This window comes from Ictidomys tridecemlineatus, chromosome 4, assembly GCF_052094955.1.
Source record: "Ictidomys tridecemlineatus isolate mIctTri1 chromosome 4, mIctTri1.hap1, whole genome shotgun sequence".
Lineage (NCBI taxonomy): Eukaryota > Metazoa > Chordata > Mammalia > Rodentia > Sciuridae > Ictidomys > Ictidomys tridecemlineatus.
Window position 1 is genome coordinate 137751972 of NC_135480.1, and position 25012 is coordinate 137776983.

Here is a 25012-nt window from a genome sequence, read left to right on the forward strand (position 1 = left end):
ATGCCATGAACCAAGGTAATATAAGACACCCTGCATTCACTTACCAATCATGTACCAATATTTTATTTACTGAGTCAAATCCAGTGAACACGACACAAATTTTTATGGGGTGAAAGGAAGCAGAATCACCCCTTAGCAAATCTGTATGGGATTTCAAATAAGACTTCCTGGGACAGGCAAGCCAACTTTGGGTTCTTGAAGAGAGGAGAAACACAACAAAGAAGAGGTAGGTGGTTAGGGATCAAAACCCTTATGATTTTGTCTAGTGCCAGGCTTACTATAGAGCTGATGGATCCTAGAGCTGGACCCACATTTCCAATACTTAGACTCAACAGAAATGTCTTTCAGCACAGAGAAAGGCAAATGGTCATTCTGCTTGTTATGTCCTGCTCTTTCATTGGCATTGAGTACTCAAAAGCCTTACAATTAGATATGCCTAAAAGCCTTCAAATGCAATATGTTTTTATGAAACAGTATTTTTTCATTACAAAAGAAAGTCTCAGGCAGCAGGATGTTACACAAAAAGCAAAATATACCACTCAGACTCCAACATATGTCAACCACGAGTTACCTTCTTTTCTTCATGTAAGTCATATCCATTTGTCATAAGCAAACACTAGAGGGCCATGATCATCACCATTTAATACTCCAATTTGAGAGACCCTATCTGGGTAACTTGTTATAATTAAACTCCATTTTTTTTTGCTATATAATACAAATGAATTCCACTTTCATGTTTTGAAATTTTGGATGTAAGAATTCACTATATTCAGGGTAAAACTAGAGTAATTTCCCTCCATGGCTTTACTTGAATTGTACAATTTCTTTTCTTTTTTTTTAATATATTTTTTTAGTTGTTAATGGACCTTTATTTTATTTATTTATATGTGGTGCTGAGAATTGAACCCAGTGCCTCACATGTGCTAGGCAAGCACTCTACCACTGCACTACAACCCAGCCCTGAACTGTACAATTTCATCCAGAATTATTGTATAGTTTAAATTTAAACAACAGAGGAACACTTGGGGTTTCTTATCAACTTATCCAGACATTGACGGAAAGCATTCATAAACTGGGATTTTTTTTTTCCTGCATGGATTGAAGAAATTCTAGTGCATCAAAAAGTTTCTTTTAGATTATTCTGTTTTAAGTTCTATCATCATTACTGGTTCATCTGCACTTTTTCTCTCTATATCTGTCATACAACTCAAACGATTTTGTGGGATTTTTTTTCCATGTTAAATATAGCCTTTTTTTTTCTAAATTCATTGCAATTGAGCATGTCATTTATCCTTCTGCCCATTTTTCTTATATTAAAAGGTCTCCTGCTGGAATTTAATTTCAAGTTAAATCTTTACCCCACCCTCAGGCTGTGAGACTGAATTAAATAAATCCCACTAAAAGTAATAAACCACTCTTAGCTGTGGTCTTGTGATATCAGTTGTCAGCCTGTCAGAGCAGATCTGAGTGTTAAATTCACTGCCTCTGCGAGTGAGGCAAAAATCAGAACACCAAAAAGCCCAGGGTATCAGAACTGCTGCTGCAATCCCAGCTGCAACTCAGCAGCAATACTTAAGCATGCAAGAAAATATCTTTGAAGATATGATTTTCTTGATGACACATTTTCAAAATTCATATTGATAGTAAAACATAAAGGCTCAGCTTTTTTTTTGTTGTTGTTACACTCTAGTCATGTTGCAAACCTATGAGGTCTATTAACAAGAAAGTGGAATTAATTCTTTTTGGAGTGGCAGGGCAAAAAAGAATATTGGGCTAATGGGGACTGATGGAATTTTGATTTAAAAATATTAGTCAGGACTAGTGTGCAAGTACATGACTGAAAGACAGGGAAATAAAAAAATAATATCAATTTCTCTTTAGGAGAATTTGTAAGGAAATCAACCCATAGCCAGTTCATCAGACTTGCAAGTAAAAGTCTAAAATGGGTGTATAACACCCTCCCTTAGTCCTCTGTTCATGATGCAGGGATACTGGGAATGGTCCCAGTACCAGGCTGGATTCATGGGTGTGACGAATAAAAGATGACAGCTGGCTTCAAATCTGTTGACTTGTCATTCAGTGGACCAATTTACAAAATACTTGTTTACCCTTAAAGCACTGAGCTTGTCCAAAAAGAAAGATGTTCAAAAACAAAAAACAAACATTCATTTCTCCATATTAAATTCTGAAGAGTTAAAGTTGTAAAAGCCGCCCCAAATCAATATCGTCAGTGATTTGGTATTTTTAAAGAACAGGACAACAACTCAGCAGATTAACTTGCTCCTCTCTATGGATAAGCACAATATTACCTCTGTGGAGATATAGCTGGAGGAATTCCCAGGGGTGGGGAGTCGAAAGCAGACAATTCTCTGAACAGGATTTCAATAGAAAATTCTGGGGTGTAGGAGATGATAGACGTCTTCTGATAATTACTATGGTGGCAACTCTCATCTTTCTATAAACATAGCATCTTTATCCAGTCAGCTCTGGGCACATACTTAACACTTAATGCCCAGTAATTCCTCACATTCTCCCTCCCAACCTTTTTTTTTTTTTTTTTTTTTTTAAAAAAAAGAAACTCTAATTACTTCCTGATTTGGAAATGGAAATGATTCCAGAGAAAACACATTCTAGAAAATAGTCTCCCCTGATAACCAAATAATTTAAAGTAAACATTGGTAGTCAAAATTATGAAATTTGAATTGTTGAAACTGCAAACCTGTTACAAGGTCATGTCTTCTTTTATCCTCATAAAGAGATTAGTTTCAAAACACAAATGGAGGGAAAATAATTTTCAGGCTCTTGTAGCAAAATTACCAAGCAATCACACTGATCTCTATAACAGAATTGGACTTTTTGGACTGCAGGAAAATGCCTTCACATCTCTAATGAGGTTATCTAGTAGTAATAATTTGAATCAAAGTCAAAGGATTTTGTATTTTAAGCCTAGGTCTTAATTTTAAATCATCAGAATACATGTTCATTAGAATTTCTAGCCGTCTTGCATTTACGTTTCTGCATTTAATATATTTCCACCCTGAATTTTACTTGCATATTTAACAAGTTGTCATGAACAATGAATGGATTTTCAAGATCATGCTTGAAGTCCAGCTATTCCACATACTAGCTGTGTAAGCCGGGGCTAACTTTTCCATTTTCAGCCTCAGTTTCCTCATAGGCACACACAAGGCAATTATATTTTTCCTCATGGGGCTGATATGAACATGGAACAGCCAGCTTGGGGTCTTGCCTATATCACACAAGCCCTATGACTCCGAATCCACAGTAGTTTTATGATAATCCATTCATTAAGATGTTTAGCTGAAATTCCTGTGGTGAATATTCTCCAAAATATTAATGTAAAACATATTAGATTCAGAGTATGTAAATTATGATAGAATAAGAGGATAGATCCCTAAAATATTAAGGATTTTCTTTGTAGTGAACTTCACATAATGAAACTTGATTTTTGGCCAGTGAATTTTTGTAAGTTCACAGTTTCATGGCTAAATCATAACTATGTCACTTGCAGCTTCATATATATATATTTACTCAATGATGATATCAATAGCCTGTTACATGCACGACTTTTAGGCCTGACAGTGAATAAAATGACAATAAAGTTGCTGTCTATACAGTGGGGGCAAGGTAGACAAGCAACTTAAAAAAATATATTGGTGATAGAATGTGGACATTTGAGGGAATGAAGGAAAATATACCCTCAGCAAAGAGCAACTGTAGTTCATAAGGGAGCCCTATTTCTCCACTCTTGTTCCTGCCCAACTCCACCTCTGTGGCTGCTATTTTGTTTCATTATACCCGGTACCCAATTTGCTTAAGATTCAATGTTCCCATTTGGGTAAAAGGGATGAAATGGCTTTCTAATGTTTATGTGAGATGTTTACTAATTTTACAATGATAAAGCTTAAACCGACACTACATCATGTAAAGAGATATGGAAATTTTGTAATTCAGAGTTCCAGATATAAGCTAAATGGGTAGAGTGCTACTTGATGGGTAATACAAGCCATTTTCTTGGCTAGTATCCATTTCTTTTGACTCATGTCCACTGCTCAATATTCTGAGTTTCTTTTTCTCCCAATATGAACTTAATTTCTCATTTAATTATAAAATGAAATCATATTAGAGAATAATTAACAAAATTGGGAGTCTCCTTAGGAAGTTGACTCTTCTCTTACAAACTGAGTCAAAAAAGTAAAAATAAAAATTATCTACTATTTATTGAGTACTGACTGCCAGACTGACATCCACTCATCGAATAGTGGTTATCAGGCATATGCAAAAAGAATTGAGGCTTGGTCAGCAGGTTATCTTTGCAACAAGATAGACAAATTCTGTCTAATATCACCAAAATTAAAAAAATACTTGTGTTTGGAAATTAGAGGACGATCTGACTTTCTCAGTAAAGATTCCTATAGTAGAGAAGAAAAGATAAAGGATTATATCTCACCTTCTCTGAGCGTGTGAGGCAAGAGGAGTGATTTTTTATTTCATAAAGTTAATGAAAAAACTTTTATTCTAAGCCAGTTATTTTATGTTCATGGTCAAAATGGTCAAAATGGACATGAATGACACATTGTTAACTTGCCAAAACATATTTCCTTGATTTTACTTATTTCTTAAAAATAATTTTTAGTATTTTCTGAATGTTTCTGCTAATTTTGGAAAACCTCACCAAGTTAGAAGCCGATGTATTGTTAATTTATAAGCTTGATCTGAAGTGTCCTTTTGGATGGTGAGATCCGTGTATTAAGCCTCTTTATTTAAAAAAAAAAAGTTTACTTTTTTTGTAGTTGTACACAATACCTTTTATTTATTTACTTATATGTGGAGCTGAGGATCTAACCCAGGACCTTGCATGTGCGAGGCGAGTGCTCTACCCCTAAGCCATAACCCCAGCTCCGTATTAAGCCTCTTTTAAAAATTTTTCTCAGTGTGTAGTGTAGGGTTACACTCAGTGTTGATGTCTAACAGACATTTGTTGATTGCTTGACATATAATCATAACATAAAGATTTCCCTTCAGTTAACTGCTAAGGAAATGGTACAACCCTAATTTGCCTTTCCCACAAATACTAATATCTTCTGATGATTAAAAAGTCTTTGTTTTTAAAAAGAATTTATTTTTCTTCATATTAAGTTGTGAGTTAAACTTTTTTTTTTCTTTCAAGTTTTGACTAATATGAGTTCATATTGCAGTAATTCTAAATCAAATAACCAAAGATTCTGAGAGCTGGAAGAAGCTTTCTGTAGCCTCATGTTCAGGGGCTATAAACACAAATGCCTCCAAGGATTGGACAGGTAACATAAATATATGAATCTAACTGGGGTTTAAGATCATTGGGAAGAGAAAACCAAGCCTGAAGTCCATTAGATATGATATAACCTGTCAAATTCATACCCAATTATGACCACAGAAGATAGGTTTGAGGGCTGAATTTGGTCCACCTGTTCATAAATGCTGAAGATAATCCTCTAATTTTTATTATTAGTGCTTTTAATACTGCATTTATCACTTTTTCAGGAATTGCAGAATAAGAAAGAGCCACAGAAGGAAGGCACCTGGCCTAGAAACTTTATTTTTTTATTTTTTATTTTTATTGATTTTATTTTTTTTTAAATACATGACAGTGGAATGCATTACAATTCTTACTACACATATAGAGCACACAGTCTATATTTTTAAATTTTGTGAATTGTTATCTAAATAAATAGGCAGCGGCAAGGAAAAATGCCTTACTATAGCTTCTATTTTTTGAATTTTGAAAAAAAAAGTATAAAAAGATTCTAGTGAATTTATTTACGTGTCATTCATTGGCTTTGAAATCAGATAAATCTAGACTTACTTTTCACGAACTGTGTCACCTGTGGTAATTGGCGAAGCTCACCGAGCCTCACTTTTCTTAACAACACATCAAGTTTATTTGCCATAAAGTTAGTTTTAGAATTAAAAAAGAAAATTTCTATGAAGTGCTAAGCACAAAGCTGGTTCACAACTGATGATCAGAAAATATGAGTTTCTTACCTACTAACTCCTTCCCTCCTCCTTTCCCCCTGGATCTGGGCCTATAACTTTTTAAAACCAGTTGGCAATAAATTGGTCTGCGTTCTATCCTTTCACTCCAGCTGAGATCCTCAACAGTGCTGTGGGGTTTGTTTGTAATACATTGTCAGATGAATCCTTTTATATAAAAAAATGAATGTAAACATTTTCTTTAAGGAGCTTCCTTGGAGATTTCCACCCCCTGCTTAAATAACAATTTGTATTCTTTCAATCACATTATTTTTATTCTATTTTTGGTTAACGTATCTTTCTTCTTTGTCTCTTTTCTTTCAAGAAGAATAAGATGTTACAGAATGCCTCCAAATGTTATGGGGTCTTTAAATGTTCATTGTAGGAAATCTGGGTCTCTAAAATTAGCACTGGGTTGATTTGACAGGGTCAGGAGCTGCTCTGTGATCATTTGTACATATTATCAGAATGGCCACAACCTGGAGTCCTAGTGGCTTCTCTGAAAAATAGGTCTTACCAAGTGCTGGGTTTCAAGGCACCAGAATGCACTCTTGCTCTCTGACCCCACACTCTAATCTTTCTGCTCTCTTTTCTCTGATGTCCCCACCTTCCCTAATTCGACTTCACTGCCTCTCCTTCTACCGTCTTATCACTGTTTCCCAACTTCATTTTTGTCCTCATTTGTCTCTGCATCAGGTTGGCACACCAAAAATGATCGTGGTACTCCCTCTCACCCACCTGGCCTCTCTCTTTCTTATCACCCTCCTAGCAAAAACCCACACTAGAGAAGCCAAACTCAGGTTACCCAGATGCTCTGCTTGGACAAATATGCATTGGCACAGAGCTGAGGGAATGCTCACACCTGTGCAGACAGATCTCCCATTGAATTCATGACTTTCAACCACAGCTGGTCCTCATGCTGCCTAGAAAGTCTATCCCACCTCTCCTGCATCTCATGCTCCTCCTTCCCTCTCCTAGAAGATTGCCTTTCTCTCTTCAGAAGACCTGCACTGTTCTCCACCAGCTTCTCCCTCAGCCAATGACCTCACTTCCTGTTCTTGTCAGAATAGAACTTCCAAAGGCCATCACCACTAGACAATATATATTTTTTTAAAGGAGCTAGAAGTTCTTTTCTGAGAACCTTGCAAAATGATAAAGGGAAGGCAGCAGGCGATGGGACCAAGAAAGACAATGGAATGAATCTGATGTAACATTTCTATGTCCATATAGGAATCTACCACAGTGAATCCCAAATTCATGTACATCCACAAGAAATTAATTAAAAAATAACTATGGGCAAGTGGCAGAAAGATCAATAGAAAGGAGGGAGCAGGGGGTGGGGAAAAGGAAGGAGAAGAAGAGGTCCTGGGGACTGAATCCGAACAAGATATATTCCATGCTTTGATAATTATGTCAAAATCGATTCTACTGTCATATATAACTAAAAAGAACCAATAAAAAATGAATAAGCTGAACTTGCCAAGAGAAAAAAATAATTTGCTTCAATCAAAGACAACTTTTATTTCTTTATTTGATGCTTTCAAAGTTCAAAAGTGATTCATGCTTCTCATTACTAAGAAATTCGTGCCTAGACTTTTGGTTTAGCAATAGAAGTTCTATATCCTTAGGAAGCTCAGGGTTCTAGGCAAAATAGGATGGTTTATCAGCATACAGGGAACAACACACTCTACAGGCAAAATCAATAAAAATGAAGAAAAAAGAAGAAATTTTGCATGGGCGCCTCCCTATCCTTCCTTAACTCTATGCTTATACCAACATGCATAAGTATACACACAACAACTTTAGAGTGTATTTCCTATTGTTTTATTGAGATAGAATCATGCTGTGCACATTTTTCTGCAGTTTTTTTTCCTGATATAAAAGGGAAAATTTTCCTTCACAGGGCACTTAACAAACCTGAATGTTGTTTTTCAGTACAATGGGGTCCAATCAATTGAAGCTGATAAGTAATCATGAACTTGTAGTGATCCTAAAGCAACAGATCCTTACTGGACCCAAGTGAAGACTTTCTTTCTTTCTTTCTTCCTTCCTTCCTTCCTTCCTTCCTTCCTTCCTTCCTTCCTTCCTTCCTTCCTTCCTTTCTTTCTTTCTTTCTTTCTTTCTTTCTTTCTTTCTTTTTTTTTTTTTTTTAAATTTTGGTACCAGGGATTGAACTCAGGGGCATTCAACCACTGATCCACATCTCTAGCTATTTTGTATTTTATTTAGAGACAGGGTCTCACTGACTTGCTTAGTGTCTTGCCATTGCTGAGTCTGGCTTTGAACTTGAGATCCTCCTGCCTCAGCCTCCAGAACTGCTGGAATTACAGGTGTGCGCCACCACACCCAGCAAAGACTTTCTTAACTAAGCAACACTAGTTTAACTAAGTTTGTACAGTTCTTTGGATACATCCAATTCACAGTTCGGTTTTCAATCCTGATTGTTATAACCATCATGAACTACATATATCTAAGATGTAGAAGTCTTGATTTTTCCCCTTCAGTGAGCCACTCGGTAATTTTATTCATTGGTGTCTGTTGGCTGAAAAGATAACTTCAGCTTTTTTTTTTTAAAGCTCTGTTGGTATTTGTTTTAAAATTGTTAGGCCTCACAGTATATAATAGATATGTATACAAATATTTATACATAGATGTAGATACATGATTTTATATACATAAATCATATACATGCTTTTTGTTATTGTTATTTATTGTAAAATCTTTATTTATTTATTTCACTTCTTGCCTCTCCCTAACAAGTTGTTTGTCAGATTTCTTGTGTTAACCTGTTTAATATCTTTTCCTAATTTTCTCCTTGCTCATTATAAATATGAGACTTGCATAATTATATATAAGAAAACGTGTTTTTTTGTCTTTTTTGCTTCAATAAAAAAGGATCACATTAAACACATGGGAAGAAATCTTCAAAAATGGCTTCCAAAAGTCCTTCCTCCTGATAGTCATACCTTCATCTAATACTTTGTCTTTGGATGTAGGCTCTACTCAGTGACTTGATTCTGATAAAGATGGTAAAGGTGGTTGGTTGTTTTTCAATTCCATGATTGGATCATCAAAGACTGATTTCTGTTTCTGTATCATCCTTCTTTGCTTGTTCCTTTTAGGAAGCCGGGTACCACGTTGTAACCTGCCTTTTGACGTGGTTTACATGTTCAGGAACCAAAAGTTGCTTTGGGCACCAGTGAGAATTACAGGTCCTCTGTCCAATAGACTACAAGGAACTGGATTGTTGATGGAGCCTGCCCTGTTGATCCTTTAGATGATCGTGGCCTGGCCATTGTCTTGGCAGCAGCCTTCTAAAAATGTAAGTAGAGGGTCCTGTTAAACTGTGCCTGGATTCTGGACCCACAGAAACTCTGATGATAGCTGTTGTTAAACCACCATGTTTTGAAGTAATTTTTATGAAGCAATAGGTAATGTGTCACATTTAATTAATTATTTTATTTTGCATTTAGTAATCCACCATGGAAATCATTCCAAATTAGTTGATATTATTTTGACTTGTCTTTTGCAATGACAATAGAATATGATCTGATAGAATTTTTTAATGATTTATTCAAATGTAAACCTTAAATTAAGTAAATATTTGAGAAATACAATTAGGGATTATGTTCAAACACATTTCCTCTATTTCAGATATTGTTTTAGAAATTTGGAAACAAAACAAGGAAGTCATTTTTTTTAAATATTCTGTAAAAATCATTGGTTCAAAATCATGATAACAAAATAATTTTAGAACAAAATACCATTGAAAAAATTATATATTTTTTTTTTAGAGAAAGCATTTGGACATGTCTTAAAAAATTAAAAATAAGCCCTTTGTTTTGTTATCTTTGCTAGCTACATAAACTCTTTAAAATTTCTCTCAGGAAAGTAAAAGTTGATAAAACTACTTAATCTTAAGATAGAGTTTTAAAAATTGCTTCATTTAATCATTCACTTCATATTTTAACTCCTGCTAAAACTTCGTTATTGAATGATACTTTAATTCATAATTTCTAATTTTACAAATAATACAAATCCATATAATTAGTTTTAAAATGTACATATTATAGCATTCTGAAGTTATTTTTCCCTGGTTCCTTTCTTTTTTCTAGGAGAAAGCGTAATTATTTTGTGTATTGGTATGTGAAGTGTGTCTTTTGTATGTTTTCTAAGCATTTAATTCATATGGAATTATGTGTACCTGTAAAAACTATAAATTATTTTATCATATTGCATATTTCATTTTACAATTACTTCATTCAATGGCATTTGAGAATATGATTTTAACCCTGCCTTCTATAATGTTTTATGACTGGTGATTATGCATTGGGAATGAAGAATGCTAAATTTATTTCATTTTTTGTTATTTGCATCTCTAAGTTCATTTTAATTTTTGTTTTGTTGTAGTGAAATCAATATTACTTTTACTTTTCAACATTGAACTGACCCTTGTGTTAATGAAATGATATTAGTAGCTAAGCTGGTAAACAAAATTCCTTCAATTTGAAATGTCTCTAAGTACATTTCACCCAAGGAAACATTTTGAAGCCATGTGAATCTGAAACCTTGCCTGCAAGCACTTCTACTGACAATAACTTTTCTAGTTTAAGGAAGGGCTAGAGACATTTTTAACATTCGATGTTCTAATGTCTTTAAAACAATTTTTTCAGCCTCAGCAGTGAAAACACATTTTAGAAATGCCTGTTAGGAAAGCAAACATTTCAACCAAAACCACATTTGAACTGTTAAATTCCCTTGCTGAACCAAATGTTTTGCTTCACAAATGGCTTTTAGATTTGCCTTAGTTCAACTCTATTCTTTCTTAAACTTTACTGCAAAGATTTCATAAATGAAGAGCTCTTACTTCTTGGAATATCTGTGCAATTTAGATCATATTGGCAGATATGTATGCTGCATCTTCTTTTTGCTGACCGAAATGTCAGGTTCTGATTCAGTGATAAATTCTACAGTCCCTGCCTTTGCTATATAATGGGATCGACAGAAAAAAAAATTAAGCAATAAACAATATAAACTAACAAGTCATAGTCATTAATTAATTAAATAATCAATCAATGCATCCTTTCTTCTAGAAATTCTTCCATGGGCCAGTTATTATCCTAATTATATCATATATATTTAAGGGGACAATTACCAAAGGGCACATGAAGTAGGTACCCAGTCTTAACATTCACAAAATAGATCAAAACTATCTTTTTGAAAAGTAAGACAAGAAGCAAGATGTGAAAATAGATATTGGATCAATGAAAAAACATTATAAGCAAATGCATAGAGTAAGGAAAAGAATTATCTACTGGAGAAATGCTGACCCTTGACTTGAAGGTGTGCAAGGTGATACAGGACAGTCTGGGGAAAGAAGAAAACACCAGGTCATAAAGGACCCTGTAGCCTATTCCAATAAGCTAAAAAGTCAAGGGCTTATACTGTATCTTAATATTCATATGGAACTCACTAAATCAGTGATAATAAATTTTGGCTTTTTACTACCTTAATAATCCTTGAAAAAGAATATCTGATAAGTTTTCAATGGACTGGAAAAAGAATGTTCAGCAAATTATACTTAGTAATATATTGGTACTTAGGTGTGATATGACTCACCATGACATAAAAAGTTCAGACTAAAGTGGGTCAAGCTCACACTCATATTATATTCTGGTTTTCCTTGTAATGGGGTTTTGGCAAGGACCCTTGTCTAACATTAGAGTGAGGATTTTCCATGACAACTTTTGATTTAGATTGACCAGCAAGAATTTCTTCTATTAATACTACATAGAATAGGCTGATGATTCTCAAATTGCTTACACCATGATTAAAGTGATATTGACTTTTAAAAACTTCTATAGAGGTGTCAAGATAAAAAAAACATTATAATGTGAGCCAAATTAGTACAGTATATTTCAGTCATTAATGTGATGCAAACACTCCATATTTTGTCAGATTTTTGTTATTGGAACACTAAGACTAAAAATTGGGCAAAATCATTTAAGCGTCTGGTCCTTGGTTTCTGCAAATCTGAAGGAATTGGATAAAAATCTTTTTCAGCATCTTTTAGTTGATGCATATTAAAGTCACTTACTTTGTGTTGAATTATACTCTTCTGGTCAGCAAGTTGTGAGTGAAACCTTCATATGCCATTTCTGGTTTACAGCAACTGGTTTGAGACTATCAAGTAGATATTTTTGTATATCATGAAGATATTCAATGTTCCAGATAGTAGTTGTTCTACCAGCCTATCCTGGAATTAAATCATAGCTAGCTGCAATGGAATGAATGTGAAGTAAACTTTAGTTGCTTTTAGCTAGTGAGATTGGGGGCTTGCTGTCACTGAAGATGAATTTAGCCTATCCTGACTAAGGAGGAGCAAAACAGACTAGGCTTTTTTCTTACAATGTTTACAGTTCAGTGGGAGATAATAGAAAAATAAGCAGGACAAATGAAAAAGATGTTTCAGGTAGAGAATAGCTGGGTTGATAAAAAGAAAGAATACTGATTCAGGATAAGTGGTCACTGAAGGCAAGTCCTCACTACAGATACTTGAATTGAGGCACTGGCAAGTGGAGTTGATCATCTACATATCCTTGAAAAGAGAATTCTAGGTCTAGAAATAGCAAATTGAAACACCCTTAGGAGGGACAAGTTCAGTATGCTTAAAAAATAGAAAAAAAATATATATATTTAGAACCCAGAGTTTATTAATGAAAGGTAGAATACAAGGTTAGTAAGGTAGTGAATTTTTGTCAGGGGCACATTTGATTTACCTGTAGTACTTTAAATACCAATACCAGCCCTGGTCCCCATAAATGCTAGGATGGCAACAGAATTCAGTATCTTTTTTTTTTCTTTTTCCAATTTCTGAGGATGATTTTAATGATAACCTGCTATATTTCTCAGCTTTCCATTACTGTGACAAATACCTGGCATCATTAACTGATAAAGAGGAAAGGTTTATTTTGGCTCAGTTGTGAGGCTTCGGTTCTTGATCAATTGACCTTGTTGTTCTGGGCCTATGACAACTCAGTACAGCAAGACAGAAGTACATGGTAGGGGAGGGAGGTGGTCCTTCACTTTATGGCACTCATAGCCAGGTGGGAAACAGAGGAAGAAGAGGAGACCTGGGTCCCACAATCCCCTTTAAGAGCATACCCCCAATGACTTAAAACCTCCCACTAGACCCCGCTTTCTGAACCTCTACTACCTCCCAGTAGAGCAACAGGCTGAGACTAAACCTTTAACACCTAGGACCTTGGAGGAGAGTCCATAGAATTTTACTCTAAGTTAATGGAAAAATTTTAACAGGGAGGTGAAATAACCATACTTTTGTCTTATAAAATTACTCAGATTACAATGTGAGGAATGTATTATGGGATAAATCAGAAATATTGTTGAGGAGGCTACTATAAATTCGGGTCAGAGATGATGGTGTCTCTGACCAAGTGTTAACAGTGGAGATAAAAAAGATTGTTGAACTTGGGATATATTTTGAAACTACTGCTGAATTAACCTGCTGTATATTTATTGTGATATGCAAAGACAGAAACAAATACTGAAAGACTTTTGAGTGAGAGACTGAGTCAAAACGGGAGACATTGGCTTAATGCATAAGCTTGGAGCAGGACTTGGTTTAGGAGCCAAGAGTTCTTTTAGGGCTTGTTCTATTAAAATTGCAACCAAAAGACATTTAGTAGAAATGAAAAGTAGATATATATCAGAATTTAAAGATCAAAGAGGAGAAGAAGAATGAAGATATAAAGTTGATGATTGTCTATGGACTGGAACCTCTGAAACTATAAGCTCCCAAATAAACTTTTCCTTCTTAAAATTGTTCTTGTTAGGTCATTTAGAAGCTGAAAAAAAATGACTAACACAAAAATTGGTACCTAGAAGTGGAGCCATTACTATGACTAACCTGACCTTGTGATTCAGAAGCTTTTGGAGCTTTTAGGAATTTGTGGGAGAAATTTTGAAAAGTTTAGCATTGCAAGCTGGAAAGGCTTTAGTTATTGTAAATGGAACTTTATGGATATTTCTGGTGTGAACTCAGAAGACCAGAATGCTGACAGGACTACACACAGTAAAGAATGGGGTTATAAGCTTTCAGAGGAGAAGGAGGACTCTATTGGAAATTGGGCTAGAGGCCATGCATGTTATGTTCTGGCTAAGAAGTTGTCTACAATTTACCTGTGACCCAAGCCTTTCTGTGAGGCTAATTTTAAAAGTGATGCACTTCTTAATCTGGCAGAAGAAATTTCTAGGCAGCATAATATTTGGGCTGTGTCATGGATATTGCTGGAGGCTTTTAGCCAAATTTATTGGGATATTCAGGAGCAGAAATCAAAGAAGAAAGTTTAAAAAACTTGGAAGTAAAGCTGGGGCTCTGAAAAGTGAAGTTGTTAAAGACATCATCTCATTGAGAAATGCTAGACTTTGAGAAAATACGGAAGATGGTTTGAGAGCATCTGAGGAATTGGAAAGACCACACTCAATCTGGGTTCAAGGGAGTAAAAGTAAAATTTCCCTTGAGAATAGACCATGGGGGCACTTGGCTTGCACAGGGCAGACTAGGAAGTTGTTTCACTATGCTCGGCCACCCAGGCACTCAACCTGATGCAGCTGTGGTCCCTAGAGGCTTGGCTACTGCTTGAGATGGTGGCAGACCTTGGTGTCAACCACATGGACTGCAGGATGTTGGAGTTAAGGCATCAGAGAGGCTGCCATCAATATGGAGGAGGAGACTTTGGACATGAACTTTTGGGAGGCCAAGCAAAGTGCAGGAGGATCAGAGTCCCTGCAGGCTGCTCCTGATGGGGTGATGTGTGGAGATGTGAGAAGGAAGTCAAAGCTGCAGTAAGAACCCTGAGGGTAGTAAAGGCCAGTACTCTGGAATGACTGACAAGAAAAGCTCCAGGAATTGCACATACATGAGCCAAGAGAGAGGCCATATGGGCTGCAACCAGCAAAGCCACAGCAGTGGAGCTACACAAGCTCTTCAGGGAGAACATCCTGATACCATGTGCTCCAGATGACAGACACAGAACTACACGACCTGTTTGCCCAGCAGAATTTTGGTCTTGCTTTTGTCCCATCCCTTCTTTCTATGCCCCTATTTTTCTGAATGGAAATGTTTACTCTACCTTTGTATATTGAATACTTGTAAATTATTTTTGATTTTTTTTTACAGAAGCTCGTGACCCACGTTTGCCTCGAGTGTCAGAGGAGACTTTGGGTTTGAACTTTGGGGAAATTCTTGAATTGTTGAGGCTATGGGGACTCTTGAAAGTGGACTAAATGCATTTTGCATTGTGAGATAAGCATGGGCTTTTCAGAGCCAGGGGTAGACTATTATGGTTTAGATATTAGATGTTCCCCAAAAGTTCATGTGTGAGACAATGCAAGAACATTCAGAGGTGAAATGATTGGGTTATGAGAACCCAATTGTTGAATTAATCCCCTGATGGGGTTTAACGAAGTGGTATATGAAAGCAGGTACGGTGTGGCTGGAGGAGGTGCGCACTGGGGGCATGCCTTTGGGGTTTATAAATTTTCCATCTGGCAAGTGGAATCTCTCTCTGCTTCCTGACCATCATGTAAACTGCTTCCCCATACCACACTCTCCCGCCATGAAGTTCTAAATCATCTTGAGCCCCGAGGAATGAAGCTGGCTGTATGGACTGAGACCTCTGAAACTGTGAGCCCCCCAATAAACTTTTCCTCCTTAAAATTATTCTTTTCAGGTTTTTTAGTCAGTCACAGCAGTTAAAAAGCTGCCTAAAACAGTGGTTATCAGCAAATAGCTTATAAGTCCAGGAGACTGGTGTTAGATAAGAGCTACAAGAATTGAGTCTTTGTATACCCCCAACATTTAGGGGCTGAGCATGTTAGGATAAACTAGAAAAGAATGTAAAGAAACAGTCATCAAGGTGCAAAGATTATCTGAAATGTGTACTCTTATAATGTGCTTTAGAGAATGTTTTGAAAAAAGCAGTAAATAACTTTCAAAAGATGAAGTAAAAAAAGGCCATAAATAGTATTCCAATCCCATCAAAATGGATTCATACCTGATTCAGTTCAACATAGGTCAATTTCATTCAATTTGATATACATTTAAGGAGATGGTGTAGTATGGTGCGATGCTCTTCAAATATTTGACACAAATACTTATAGAATGAATTTTGAAAAATTAAACACCACTTGCAAAGTTTTAATTTGACATCTAAAGACTTTTAACCATAAATTTAAATAATAATTTCAAATGATGTATTTTTCAAAGCATTGCAAATATTTATATGAAAGGTTCTTACTTCTCTTTTTAAAGGCATCCAGTGGAAAGTTAATATAGTAAACTACCAGTCATTTAAAATATACAGGAACACATTTCTCTCTACCAAGTTGAAATTTTTGAAAATATTTTCTTTGAACTTATGTTTTAATTCCACTTCTTCCACTGAATTATTTTTTGTTTGTTTTTTAGTTGTAGATGGACATAATGCCTTTATTTAATTTATTTATTTTTATATGGTGCTGATGATTGAACCCAGTGCCTCACACATGCTAGGCAAACACTCTACCATTGAGCCACAACCCCAGCCCTTTCCATTGAATTTTATCTTAACATATTTTTATGCATGAGAGTCTTTTGCTGATCACTTTTTCATGTGTAATGCAATGATAATACATAAAAATTCAAGTTTACAAAAATCCCAGTGACTTTAAATGTTAAGATCATTCTTTTGGAAGGACTAACTAAATGAGACCACAGGAAAATCCTTGCTTTCCATCTTTGAATAAACATCAAAAATTAAGCAGAAATGGTTAGTATCAACTTTGTCAGAACTCTAGAAAATGGCCAACTTTTGCAACAACCAAGTCAGTGCTGATCAAGTAAAAAGCAAGTTCAAAGCAATAGGAAACCCATGTGTTGTTTTTATTTGCATTTGCCTCATCTGCTTCCAGGTGTACTTAGTCTTAAAAAAAGAATATCTGCATTCTCATTATGGGTCTCTGACCCCTGGTTTTGGGGAGAAGATCAGGTCATATTTGCAAGTTTTATATATCTGTTTTAACCTGTTTGTGGATGCCTGAAAGAGTGACTCAGGATGTTTGTTTCTGTTTCCATCTAACTCACAGCTTGGGCTAGAAAGGTCATGGGCATTGTTTAGAAATCCTGTAAAGTAAACTAATAACTGAGGACACTTTATGTAAAAGAATGTGGTTGAAATATACCATAGGTTGCCTGAGGTCTGGTAGCAAAATCGAGAGAGAGTTTCTTTAGAGAGTTGAGAGATTAAATGCTACATGAATATGGAGGAATTTGGAAAGATATGCACATACCCAGGGCAAGGCGTATGCTCAGGAAAGACCAGAGAAGCCAGGCACTGTGGCACATACCAGTAATCCCAGCAATTTGGGAGTGTGAGGCAGGAGGATTGCAAATTCAAAGGAAGCCTCAGCAATTTAGTGAGGCCCTAAGCAATTTAGCAAGACCCTGTCTCAAAATAAAAAACACAAAGGGCTGAGAATGTGGCTCAGTGAAGTGCCCCTGAGTTTATTCCCTGGTACCAAAAAAAAAAAAAAAAAAAAAAAGACCCTAAGCTTTCAACTCTGGCTAATCATTAGCATCAGTATAAGTCTGGCTAAGTGTGAAAAGAATGCTCTGGCACAGAGGCAATATGTAAAGATTGAGAGAAAGTTTTATTTTTTATTTTATTTTGAGCTCGTGGTATTCAAGCATATCTCCATCAATACACTAACACAAAAGCTGAAGAAGGAAGATTTCAGTGATTGCAAATGATAAGGAATAGTGTGTCCTTATAAAAACAGTTTGGGGGAGGTCACTAAACCAATGGACGGCCTTCAACAACAACAGAAAGAAATAAAAGAAAGGAAGGAAGGAAGGAAGGAAGGAAGGAAGGAAGGAGGAGAGAGGGAGGGGGAACAAAGGAATACACTGGGTAAAGTGAAAAATATGATCTTCAGAATTATCACATTATAATCCTTAAATGTCCAATTTTCAATAACAAGAACAACAAAATCACAAGACTTACCAAAAATATAAGAAAAGAGTGAGTGGCCGATTCAAATGAACAAAGTGAACTGAAAGAAACCATCACAAAGAAGCCCAGAAACAAGACTTTATAGCAAAGACTTTAAAACAACCATCTTAAATGTTTAATAGTTAAAGCAAACAATAGACAAAAAGTTAAAAATAATTTCCATCTTTTTATTGAATTATATTTCCAATAAAGTATTTTTATATTTAATGATTGCTGTTTTAATGTATGTTTATCTGTTGTGATCAGTTGTAAATTAATAATAACAGAAGAGTAATCTCTTTTAAAATTAATATTATGATGATAAATATAACAGAAATTTACCATCTTAATAATTTTTGTATGTCTTGTGATTTTGGGGTTCTTGTTATTGAAAATTGGACATTTAAGGATTATAATGTGATAATTCTAGAAATCAGATTTTTCACTTTCCCCAGTGTGTTCCTTTGTTCCCCTCCCTCTCCCTTCACTATTCATCATTTCAATGATGAACAAATGAGAATGTGAAGAAGGAATAGAAATTATTAAAATGAACGAAAATGAAATCATGGAGATAAAAACGTCACTAGAAGATTGGAACAGCATATTTGAGAAGGTAGAAGAATCAGTGAACTTGATAATAATACAGTTGGAATGACTTGAGTCAGAAGAGCAAAGGGAAAAATAATAAAGGAAAGTTTAACAGAGCCTGAAGACCTGTGGAACATCATCAAGCAACCCAACACATTTATTATGGGAGTTCCAGAAGGAGAATGCAAAGGAAGGGCCAGGAATGTCGTTGAAGAAATAATGGCTGACAGTTTCCCAACTGTGATGAAATACATAGAGCAATATATCCAAGAATCTCAATGAACTTCACCTAGCAGTAAGCTAAAGAAATCCACACGGAGACACATTGTAATCAAACTGTTGGAGAAGGTGGAATTGTTGCTTAATGGTTGCAAGCTTTTTGTTTGGGTGATATTAAGTTTTGGAAACTTATGAGTGATGGTTGTACAGCATTGTGAAGGTAACTAATTTCACTGAATTGTGTGCTTAAAATTATTAAGATGGCAAATTCCTGTTATATTTATCATCATAATATTAATTTTAAAAGAGATTACATTTCTGTTACTATTAATTTACAACTGATCACAACACATAAACATACATTTTAATAGCAATCATCAAATATAAAAATACTTTATTGGGAATATATTTCAATAAAATGTATGGAAATTATTTTTTTGTAAAGAAAAGTATGCATCTGTTTATGCAACATTTTTTTGCTAGAATGAGATTGAGTTGAGAACCATTTCTTTTCTGATTTACCTTGTATCTTGAGGTGTGTACTAAAGAAATTCATTCATATGAATAAAAAGAAATAGAAATGGAGGGAGATTTGAAACATCAGTATTACATAGTTCTTTGATGTTGATAAAATGAATGGAAGTCATCTGGGCCTTCTGTTCTCAAACTAAATTCAGTATTTTGAATTGTTCTGGGGATTTTTTTTCCCTACATAAACAATGTGCTGAAGTAGAGCTAGATATGGTTGAGTATTACATCTTCCATTTGCAGAGGCAGAGACAGGTAATTATAAAAGAGGGTGTGTGAAAGATAGCTAGCAAACTACCTTCAACTCAGTGCCTTGAAAAACCTTTATGAGCCTCCACAGTCACAGGTACTTTTCAGATGCTGATTTATTGGAAAGAACATTAAGCCAAGCTCCAAGAGATTTGCCATCAAGGATAAATGCAACTACTACTGGGAAGTGGAGAAGATAAAGAATTGGATGTTTCAATATAATTAACTGCTTCGGGGCCCATCTTTATTGATGGGGAATCCATTCTTTGGTGTTCTAAAACAAGGTTTCAAGAGCAAGAATAATTAACAATAAAAATAAAGGACAGGGAAAATCATAGTTAGAGGTCATCCAAGAAACCTTTTACCTAATTCCATCCTTTCCCATTATACCTTCTCTCCTTTCCTGTGCTTTTGTCTGGTTTGGTGAGTTAGCCCCCACAAGTCAATTACGTGACAGTCGTTGAGTTATTTCTCCCTGAATTAAAAGCTTCTCCATAATGAAAAGTACATCAAATAGGCAATGCTGAGGTCATGGCATAAAGCAAAGACAGTCTTAAAATTTTTTTACAAATCTCTGATTTATGTTCTCTAAAAGCTTCATCAGAGGAAACGCCACACTGCTTACAGAAAGAAGAGAAAGACACCTCTTATGATAGAAGGCTCCTTTTGATCATCCAGAAGCTATAAGCTTACTAAGCAATTTTGGTTGGTCCATAAGGGTGCTTTATGAACTTAAAAAAATGTTAAATGAAATCTAGTAGGGTAAGGGGAATGGGGGAGGGGAGGGAGGACAGAGTGGGGGAGGAAAAGGGTGGGATTCTGTATTGAAACTGAATTCCACACATTTATGAGTTTGTCAAGATGAGCCCAACTAGTACATGTAACTACAAAACTCTAATAAAAAAAATGTAAGTAGGGAAAGAAAGTTAAATGAATATACTCATATAAAATCTCATATGAAATATAAGATATACTCATATAAAATAGAAGATGATAAGGTCATTTAGGATTTGTCTATATTAGACAAAGACTTGAAGAGAGACCCATATGACTTGAGACTATGAAAGTCTCAGGCTTATGATCTCTTTGTTTCCATGAGAGTCCTTCTTAATTTGTGCTTCTTGACAGTCAGGGACTTATTTTGGAAAGTGTTCCAGTGGCTTCACTTTGTACTGGAATAGATTGCAAATTCCTCTCAGTGATTTAGGTGGTTCCTAACTATGTCACATTGACCTTGTCACAGAGGTACCCATCTTGATGTCTTTACTCCAGCTCTCCTCTCCTATGTTTGTTACATATTATGCCCAGTTAATGCCTGTTTAGTTCCTTTGCACACACTGCTCCCTTTTCCTAGAATGTTCTTTCTCCAGATCTTTGCCTCACAATTTGGGCCTTTTCTTTTTTCTTTTCTTTTTTTTTTTCTCAGTTCTAAGCTTGCCTCTTCAACAGGCGTTTCTTAGCCTGATGTGGTGGCACACATTAGTAATCCCAGTGACTTTGAATTGGGAGGCTGAGGCAGGAGGATTGCAAGTTTGAGGCCAGCCTCAGCAACTCTGTGAGGCCCAAAGCAACTTAGCAATACACTGACTCAAAATGAAAAATAAAAAGGGCTGGGGATGTGGCTCAGTAGTTAAGAACTCCTGGGTTTAATTCCTAGTACTAAAAACCAAAACAAAACAAAACAAAAAACCTTTCTCAAACTACCTTTCCTGTTCTCTAACTACTCTGTCTTATGCATATTAGAGAGGATTTGTATTCATAAAATTCATCATTGTTAGACATTTTCTTGCATAATTATTCACCTTCTTATCAATTGTTTCCTTCCCCTATGTAATTATTCACCTTCTTATCATTTGTTTCCTTCCCCTATGTTGTAACTTCATCAAAGGAAATCTCTCTTGTTCAATATTACATTCTGGGCCTCTTCAATAGTATGAAGTAGGTCTATAATATGTATTTATTTATGATTCACTAATAAAACAAATCATCTTATCTACTTTCCTCCTAAATTAGTTCATGTCAAATTTCCCCATGCACACCTTTTCCTCTGTACTATACAGTTTGTTCTGCTTCTTAAAAACGGATTGATTTGCACACAGACAAATGGACTCAATGGAAATATTTATTTCACTGGTCTGTCACTATATATTAGCTGACTAATAGATGGTAGCAAAAAACAAATTAACCAACCAACCAAATAAACAACACAAAATTGGAATCTATAAGTTCAACTCCATTTTGGGAGCTGGCATAAGATACTAAAATTAATTGCAAAATATAGTGTCTTTTATGATCTGGGTTTTCAACCTACCATTTGATCTGAAAGTCCTAGGAAATCATCATGTTATCCTTTTCCCCCAAAATGCTCCATTTATATCATATATGGTCTCCTCTGTCTTGGAATTCCCACTGGGAAAGGAGCCAGAACTAAAAGTGATTGTGCTGGGAATGGGAGGGAAGCATCCTCTTCTTCCTTATCCATGCTTAAACAATTTCACTAAATAAGGTCTGGGAGTCCAACTCTGGATGATGTGTCCTTGTGCAGTCTTTTTTTCGCTGCAATTTCTGAATTTTTTCTACTAAAAAGGCTGCTCTTCTAAGGAGCAAGTCATGGTGTACTGATGTTTATCACTTGTGCGTGAAATAAACATATCCTCGTCACAGACTATAACTAGGCATTAGCCAAATTTTGATCAAAATTAAGAGTTATGAAAATCAAAATATTGAAGCAACTGTTTAATGGAGTCAACTTAATAGCTGTCCATTTAAATTGCAAAGCTACTACCCACGCTTCAGCCAATTTATATGTATTACTATATTTGAGTCAACAATAAACCAGCTTAAATTAAAATAATTAAATGTTGTTTTTCCCTTTCTGAGTTTTCCTCCCATTCCATTATTTCCATTTCTGTTATGGTGTAAATATGAATTGTGACTCCTCAATGACTCATGTGTTGAAAGTTTGATCCCAAGTGCAGCAAGGTTCAGAGGTAGGTCTTTTGGGAAGTTATTGGTTGATGAAGTTTCTAACCTCATCAATGGATTAATCCATTGGGAGCTGAATGGACTACTGGGAGGTGGAGGAAGATATATAAACTTCCTATGAAGAATGGTTTGGGGAAATATCTCACTTGGATTCTATCTATCTGTCTGTCTGTCTGTCTGTCTATCTATCTATCTGTCTATCCATCTATCTATCTCTGGCACTTTCTTCTGTGTCTCCCCCCACTGCTCCTGTTTCTAGATCACCATAGGCTGAGCAGCTTCCCTTTACCATGTCCTTCCACCATGATGTTCTGCCTCTTCTCAGGCCCAGATCAATGGAGCCAGTCAACCATGGACTGAAAACTGAAACTATGAGCCAGTATAAATCTTTCCTTCTCTAAGTTTTTTATTTTTTTCTCAGATGTTTGTCACATTGACAAAATGGTAACACAAGCCCAGGTTTTGAAAGAGTATTTACTTTTTAAGATGATGAGAAAACAAGCAGCATAAGTGTTATGGGTTTAGATATGAAGTCTCTCTGAAAAGCTCATATGTGAGTCAATGTAAGTTTAAATGATTAAATTATCAGAGGTGTAAACTAATTGGTGGATTAATCCACTAATACGGATTGACTGGACAGTAACTGTATGCATATGGCTGGAGGGGATAGGTTATTAAGGGAGTCCTCTGGGGTTTTATATTTTGTCTCTGATGAGTAGAACTCTCTCTCTCTCTCTCTCAGTTTCCCGGTTGCCATATCCTAAGCTGATTTCCTCTGCCATGCCCTTCCACCATGATGTTCTGCATCATCTGGGACCCAGAGCAATCGAGTCAGCCGATCGTGAACTGAACCTCTGAAACTGTGAAACTCAAATCAGTTTTTCGCCTCTAAATTTTTCTTGTCATGTTTTTTGTTCACAGTGATGAAAAAGCTAACTAAAACAATTAATGATACAGGGATGATGTTGTTATTTGCCATTGTTTTCTTTCAATTCTAATCAAACAGAAGTAATATATCCTTTATTTATAAATAATATTGTTTAATGCTGGTTTTCAATAAACTAAATTTTAATTTTTTTAATTTAAATGTGAGGATTATCCCTTGGAAAAGAGAGAGTACAATGTTAAAATAATTTTATTTTCTTTTATTTAGGTGTCAGTTTCTCCAATTTCAAGAAATATTTTCTCACACCAGTTTATAGGGTGAGGTGACAAGTGAATAAACTTTCATAGATAAACCATAATGTAAAATTCATTTATGTATTTATTTTAAAGACCATAATATACATAGAAACTTTATTGCTATTCACAATTGAAGGAATACTTATATGTAAATAACATGGAAGGAGGGTTGGGCAAGGTAAAAGTTGATATATGTAGATAAGAATTTGGTATTGGGTTTTTATGAAAAGAAGAGCAAAAGAAAAGTAATTATCTGTGAATAAGATACAACTTTTAAAAAACCCACTCTCATGATTTTAGGTTTTTATTTTCCCTTGGTGCCTATCTATTTTGCTATTTGAAGTCAGTAATGAAGGTTTAAAATCATATATTTTTTTCATACTCTAAAAGAATACTATTATTTTTCCTTTAACTCAAAATAACTGACTCTAAATTCTTATTCAACAAGACCTGTTTCATTAATCTTTACATTTCAGTTGAGAACAACATCCAATTTATCTATATTAGGGTTTTTACTGCTTAAAAATGATTAAATGAAAAGAGTTACTACTCCAAAATCTAGTTTAGTTACAATTATTATTTTTACTTGCTTATATTAAATTTAAAGGAAACCCCAATTTTATCTAGCAGACCTATACTCTAATCTTGGTTGAACAGGTAAAAATATTGAAATGAAACTTACTTTCTTGTATTTCATTTCCTTTTGTTTAGTTGTAAAGCACACTTCATTCTGCATTTTTGAGCTACAGTCATTGAGTCAACTATCCCCAAAGTCTTCCTAATATTCTCTTTCTCCATTAACACTAAAATATGATTTTTTTTCAAGGAGAGGACCATGTCTATATCATTTTGGTTTGCCTATTTGTGAGGAAGCAAGTAAGTTTCATCTCTGTGTCAACTGAAAATACATTGCTAGTGACTGTGTGGCATAATGTATTGAGAAACAATCTGAGGTTGTGTTTGACATCAGTGGGAAAGATTGTTTTACTTGATTAGCAATACCTGTCATGGGCATGGGAGTAAAGAATAGCTCTATATCTCTCTGCTGTCCCTGCCTTTGTGTTTGAGGAGGTACCTATAACAGTTTGGCATACAATAAATGTTTGCAAAATAGATGAGCAAACTTCAATTATAATTGGACAATCCTCCTGTGCAGTGAGAATACTCTGAGGTTCCTT

General features: G+C 35.2%; 1 long non-coding RNA gene across 1 annotated transcript in view; it reads left to right on the forward strand.

Annotated features, from left to right (window-relative positions):
- The window catches only part of LOC120889789 (uncharacterized), a 91274-nt gene extending 67535 nt beyond the window's left edge, over positions 1–23739 (forward strand). Inside the window, exons 4-5 of the long non-coding RNA XR_013438066.1 lie at positions 9156–9355; positions 23395–23739. This is a non-coding gene — a long non-coding RNA (uncharacterized LOC120889789). The remainder of the gene's footprint in view (positions 1–9155; positions 9356–23394) is intronic.
- The last annotated feature ends 1273 nt before the right edge of the window (positions 23740–25012 follow it).